Source organism: Hypanus sabinus, chromosome 13 (genome assembly GCF_030144855.1).
Source record: "Hypanus sabinus isolate sHypSab1 chromosome 13, sHypSab1.hap1, whole genome shotgun sequence".
Lineage (NCBI taxonomy): Eukaryota > Metazoa > Chordata > Chondrichthyes > Myliobatiformes > Dasyatidae > Hypanus > Hypanus sabinus.
The window spans coordinates 41,372,482-41,378,652 of record NC_082718.1 but is presented as its reverse complement, the minus strand read 5'-3'; the positions used below and the strand labels follow the sequence as shown (position 1 = coordinate 41,378,652).

The following is a 6,171-nucleotide window of genomic DNA, read 5'->3' as shown; positions in this document are numbered from 1 at the left end:
CCATAACATGCAGCTAAAATCACAAACACAAGACACACAGATATAAACAACAAGGCACTCAGCTTCTAGGCACAAAATGAACAACACACCAGCCGAGGCACAAGCCAAAAATCAGCCACATCAGGAAGAGTCAAACGCTAGTGAATAAAGGGAAGTTTTGAGCCTGGACTTAAAAGAGTCAACGGAGGGGGCAGATCTGATAGGGAGGGGAATGCTGTTCCACAGCCTAGGGGCTGCAATAGCAAAGGCGCAGTCACCCCGAGCTTAAGTTTAGATCGCGGGACAGCCAGGAGCCCCAAGTCAGCTGACCTGAGGGCCTTGGAAGTAGAAAAAGGGGTTAGAAGGTCTGCGATATAGGAGGGGGGCAGCCCATTTAGGGCTTTATAAACAAGCAGGAGAACCTTAAAATCAATTCTAAACTGTACTAGTAGCCAGTGGAGAGAGGCCAGGATGGAAGTAATATGGCCGCTCTTCCGGGAACCTGTCAGGAGCCTGGTTGTAGCATTCTGGATCAGTTTTAGGTGGGACAGAGACGACTGACTAATCCCAGTATACAGGGAGTTGGAATAGTCCAAGCGGAAGGACATAAGTGCGTGGATGACTTTCTCGAGATCTTTGAAAGAGAGAAATGGCTTGATTTTGGCAGTAGTACGAAGCTGGAAAAAACTGGCTTTTACTACTGCATTGACTTCCTTGTCAAACTTAAAGGTGGAATCAAATATCAAGATCAAGCTCAAGATTCAAAAGCTTTATTGTCATTCTAACCGTACATCAGCTCTGCAGGGCAAAATGAGACAGCGTTTCCCAGGAGCAGTGCAATCATAACATAACAAACACAACATTAAATAATAAACATATCAATAAATAGTAAAACACAACAGCCACATGTCGGTTAAAATCAATTTATAAGTGTCCAGTGCAAGTTAAAAGTGTCCAAAGCAGTCAGGTAGAGCAGCTATTTAGCAGTCTGACTGCCTGTGGGAGGAAGCTGTTTAGTAGCCTTGTGGTTTTAGTTTTGATGCTCCTGTGACGTTTACCTGATGGCAGAAGAACAAACAGTTTATGGAGCGGGTGTAAGGGGTCTTTAATGATGTACAATATCATGTACAGTATCATATTGTATAATATAATATAATTATATATATATATATATAATAATTATGTATAATATCACACCAAAGATTTTATATCTTCCCAAACTTAAGTCAACTCTTTCTGAGAATTTGATATCAACTTTTACCATCAGAGCCACTCCAAACCCTCATGTCTACCTGTTGTTCCTTTTGATAAAATGTGTAGTCATGGATGTTAAGCTCCCAACTATGATCTTCCCTCAGCCATGATTCTGTGATGCCCAAAATGTCTTAGCAGCCAATTTCTAACTGCGCTACAAGATTATCTACTTTATTCCATATGCTGCATGCATTCAAATATAACACCTTCAGTCCTGTATTCTTCACCCTTTTTGACTTTGCCCCCATGTTACACTTCAATTCATCCCAATGACTGCAGTCTTGCCCTATCATCTGCCTGTCCTTCCTCACAGTCTCACTACACACTGCGTCTATTAATGTACCAAATGCTCCTTTTTCCTATCTATGTCAATAAGAACCATGACTTCTGGCAAGTGTGTTGTGCATTTGGAAATATCATCATCAGTTGGATTGGATTGAATGCACCCAATTTCATCCATACCTCTCCAAATATAGGCCACTCCTTCTACGACAGTTAGCAAATCCTCCTGCTTCCAGCAAATGCCCTTGCAAGTAAAATTTATCACAACTCCAGCAGTCTACTCAGGACATTCTCCCACAGGAGGAGAATACAAATAAGGAGACTTAGACTTGAGAACCTATAACTGGAAGCAGAAGTGAGATTTGAACTTCAGGGCCAAGAGGCAGAGATAGAAAGCATAGATCCAAGAACCAATGGAAAAGAATTGGATTCTTGAACCAACAGTGGGATAGTGGAATGTACCCATGCACCAATAGAAAGAAGTAAGGGGAAGGGGTGGCTGCTGGAAGACCTGATGACAAACACCAATAGGACTTGCTTTATGCTTCCTTATTGCTGCAATTGGCTGACAATTAGCAGCTTCCTACCAATCAGTTGTATTTGGTTCATGGTGTATGGACGAGGTCATCAAGGGGAATTTGGACCAAATCAAGGACTCTTTGAGCCAAAGAATCTGCTTCCATGCTGTATAACTCTGAGCCTATACTGTTCTAAAGGCCAAAGGAAGATGAGAAGGATGAAGCACAATAATTTATCCAGAAATAATGTTATCAGTTACTTTAATTAGAACTATGTCAACATTATGATAGAGCCAGAAATCTGGTTAGTGGGATTCAAATATGGAATTCAGGGAAAGATAGGTTTGAATTTGGGATGCTGGTACACATTCAAGGAAAAAATACACAATATGTTAGAAGCATTCAGAAGTCAAGCAGCGTTTGTGGATAGAGAAATAGGTCTCGAACTCTGGATTCTCCAACTTGCATACCTAGGGGGTCACCTGCCCACACGGACTTCTGATCCTGGAACCCATCGACCTCCAGGGACGGGCCCAACAGCCCTTGTCCTCGCTGGTCTTTGTCCACAGTGCTTTCTGGCCCAAAATCTGTTTAAAGAATGTCCTTCATTACACATCCATGTCAAACACGGGACAGAGACCTGGACTCTGGCCTGCCCTGTAACTCACCTGTATCCCTGTCCCTGATTCATAAGGATACTGAGAGAGAAGCCTCTAGTAGCTCATGGACTGTTGTATGGATTTCCAAAATAATTTTGCCATTGGAAAGAGGCCCTGCAAATAGGAAGTGATAAATTACAATATTGATTTTCCTGCTGCAAAAATGACATCAATATGTGACTTCTGATGTCTCTTGCTTCCTTGGAAATGAAGCACAGTTCTTTGTTAATGCTGGAACATTGAATTAACAATGGTGTATCAATGAGACCACCTTTGACTGAAGCCTCTGTGACTATCAGGTACGAGGATAAGGATTGTGGTTATTGTGTAGTAACAAGCATTTGTTATATGGATTATAAACTGTACAATAAGATTTATTTTAATGCATATTTTGCTATCAAGTTCAGAACAATGATGTTTCTCAGGGTAAATGCTATTTTTAAAGGACCATTAAATTTCTAAACTTTATAGAATCATGGATCTCTGCAAAACAGAAATGGGTTATTTGGCCCATCCAGTCCATGCTGATTCAATCTTTTGCCTACTTGCACTGGGAACATATCCCACCAATCCCCTGTCATCCATGTACTGTACCTGTCCAGACTTGTCTTACGGATTCGAAGGAATCTAAGTATATTTATTATCAAAGTATAATAAGATATATAACCGTGAGATTTTTCTTCTTCATAGACAGCCATGAAACAACGTAAACCAAGAAAGAATATCACGGAACCCACTCAAAGAATAAAACCATCAATCCCACCCATCCAAAAAAATTTTTGCGCAAACAGCAACAAGAGACAATGAGTAAAAACACATAAAATACAAAATCATAGAGTTTATATTCGGTTCATCGAAGTGTTCATTAACTGCCCCAATTCAAAGTTGCCCAAAAATCCAAAAATAGCAACTGAAAAAAGGGCAGCCAGAAACCAGAGAACACATCATGATGTGAACCACAGTCCAATGTGCAAACCATGTTGATTAAGCCTTGTTCCAGCACCATTCTCCATCAGCATCGAGGAGAGAGAGAACATTGAAATGCAGGGGTGTTCCCTCAGGAGCAGCAAGTGAGAGGGACGGTCACACACAGTCACCTTCCTCTGACAGCAGCGAGTGAGAGAGAGAGAGGGACTGTCACACACAGTCACCTTCCTCTGACAGCAGCGAGTGAGAGAGAGAGAGAGAGAGGGACGGTCACACACAGTCACCTTCCTCTGACAGCAGCGAGTGAGAGAGAGAGAGAGAGAGACGGTCACACACAGTCACCTTCCTCTGACAGCAGCGAGTGAGAGAGAGGGAGAGAGGGACGGTCACACACAGTCACCTTCCTCTGACAGCAGCGAGTGAGAGAGAGAGAGAGGGACGGTCACACACAGTCACCTTCCTCTGACAGCAGCGAGTGAGAGAGAGAGAGAGAGAGGGACGGTCACACACAGTCACCTTCCTCTGACAGCAGCGAGTGAGAGAGAGAGAGAGAGGGACGGTCACACACAGTCACCTTCCTCTGACAGCAGCGAGTGAGAGAGAGAGAGAGAGAGAGACGGTCACACACAGTCACCTTCCTCTGACAGCAGCGAGTGAGAGAGAGAGAGAGAGGGACGGTCACACACGGTCACCTTCCTCTGACAGCAGCGAGTGAGAGAGAGAGGGACGGTCACACACGGTCACCTTCCTCTGACAGCAGCGAGTGAGAGAGAGAGAGAGAGAGGGACGGTCACACACAGTCACCTTCCTCTGACAGCAGCGAGTGAGAGAGAGAGAGAGAGGGACGGTCACACACAGTCACCTTCCTCTGACAGCAGCGAGTGAGAGAGAGAGGGACGGTCACACACGGTCACCTTCCTCTGACAGCAGCGAGTGAGAGAGAGAGAGAGGGACGGTCACACACAGTCACCTTCCTCTGACAGCAGCGAGTGAGAGAGAGAGAGAGAGAGAGGGACGGTCACACACGGTCACCTTCCTCTGACAGCAGTGAGTGAGAGAGAGAGAGAGAGGGACGGTCACACACAGTCACCTTCCTCTGACAGCAGCGAGTGAGAGAGAGAGAGAGAGAGACGGTTACACACAGTCACCTTCCTCTGACAGCAGCGAGTGAGAGAGAGAGAGAGAGAGAGAGAGAGAGAGAGGGACGGTCACACACAGTCACCTTCCTCTGACAGCAGCGAGTGAGAGAGAGAGAGAGAGGGACGGTCACACACAGTCACCTTCCTCTGACAGCAGCGAGTGAGAGAGAGAGAGAGGGACGGTCACACACGGTCGCCTTCCTCTGACAGCAGCGAGTGAGAGAGAGAGAGAGTGGGACGGTCACACACAGTCACCTTCCTCTGACAGCAGCGAGTGAGAGAGAGAGAGAGAGGGACGGTCACACACAGTCACCTTCCTCTGACAGCAGCGAGTGAGAGAGAGAGAGAGAGAGAGAGACGGTCACACACGGTCACCTTCCTCTGACAGCAGCGAGTGAGAGAGAGAGAGAGAGAGAGACGGTCACACACAGTCACCTTCCTCTGACAGCAGCGAGTGAGAGAGAGGGAGAGAGGGACGGTCACACACAGTCACCTTCCTCTGACAGCAGCGAGTGAGAGAGGGGGAGAGAGGGACGGTCACACACAGTCACCTTCCTCTGACAGCAGCGAGTGAGAGAGAGAGAGAGGGACGGTCACACACAGTCACCTTCCTCTGACAGCAGCGAGTGAGAGAGAGGGAGAGAGGGACGGTCACACACAGTCACCTTCCTCTGACAGCAGCGAGTGAGAGAGGGGGAGAGAGGGACGGTCACACACAGTCACCTTCCTCTGACAGCAGCGAGTGAGAGAGAGGGAGAGAGGGACGGTCACACACAGTCACCTTCCTCTGACAGCAGCGAGTGAGAGAGAGGGAGAGAGGGACGGTCACACACAGTCACCTTCCTCTGACAGCAGCGAGTGAGAGAGAGGGAGAGAGGGACGGTCACACACAGTCACCTTCCTCTGACAGCAGCGAGTGAGAGAGAGAGAGGGAGAGAGGGACGGTCACACACAGTCACCTTCCTCTGACAGCAGCGAGTGAGAGAGAGGGAGAGAGGGACGGTCACACACAGTCACCTTCCTCTGACAGCAGCGAGTGAGAGAGAGAGAGAGAGAGAGACGGTCACACACAGTCACCTTCCTCTGACAGCAGCGAGTGAGAGAGAGGGAGAGAGGGACGGTCACACACAGTCACCTTCCTCTGACAGCAGCGAGTGAGAGAGAGGGAGAGAGGGACGGTCACACACAGTCTCCTTCCTCTGACAGCAGCGAGTGAGAGAGAGAGAGAGAGAGGGACGGTCACACACAGTCACCTTCCTCTGACAGCAGCGAGTGAGAGGCTGGTAAATAGCTCTGAACACTCACTCGCCCTCTGCACTCACCTCAATGTTTTCAAACTACCTTGACGCTTTAATCGGTGACGTTGGCGAGAAATTGAGTCATTCATTGGCTTGTGGCCTGTCTCTAAGCTTC

At 47.2% G+C, this 6,171-nt stretch overlaps 1 long non-coding RNA gene across 1 annotated transcript; it reads right to left on the bottom strand.

Annotated features, from left to right (window-relative positions):
* Positions 1-817: 817 nt before the first annotated feature.
* LOC132403481 (uncharacterized) lies at positions 818-2,878 on the bottom strand. The gene is made up of 3 exons (XR_009515270.1): positions 2,702-2,878; positions 2,504-2,620; positions 818-1,037 (listed from the first exon to the last, which is right to left on the bottom strand). It is a non-coding gene; the product is annotated as an uncharacterized LOC132403481 (long non-coding RNA).
* Positions 2,879-6,171: the final 3,293 nt, after the last annotated feature.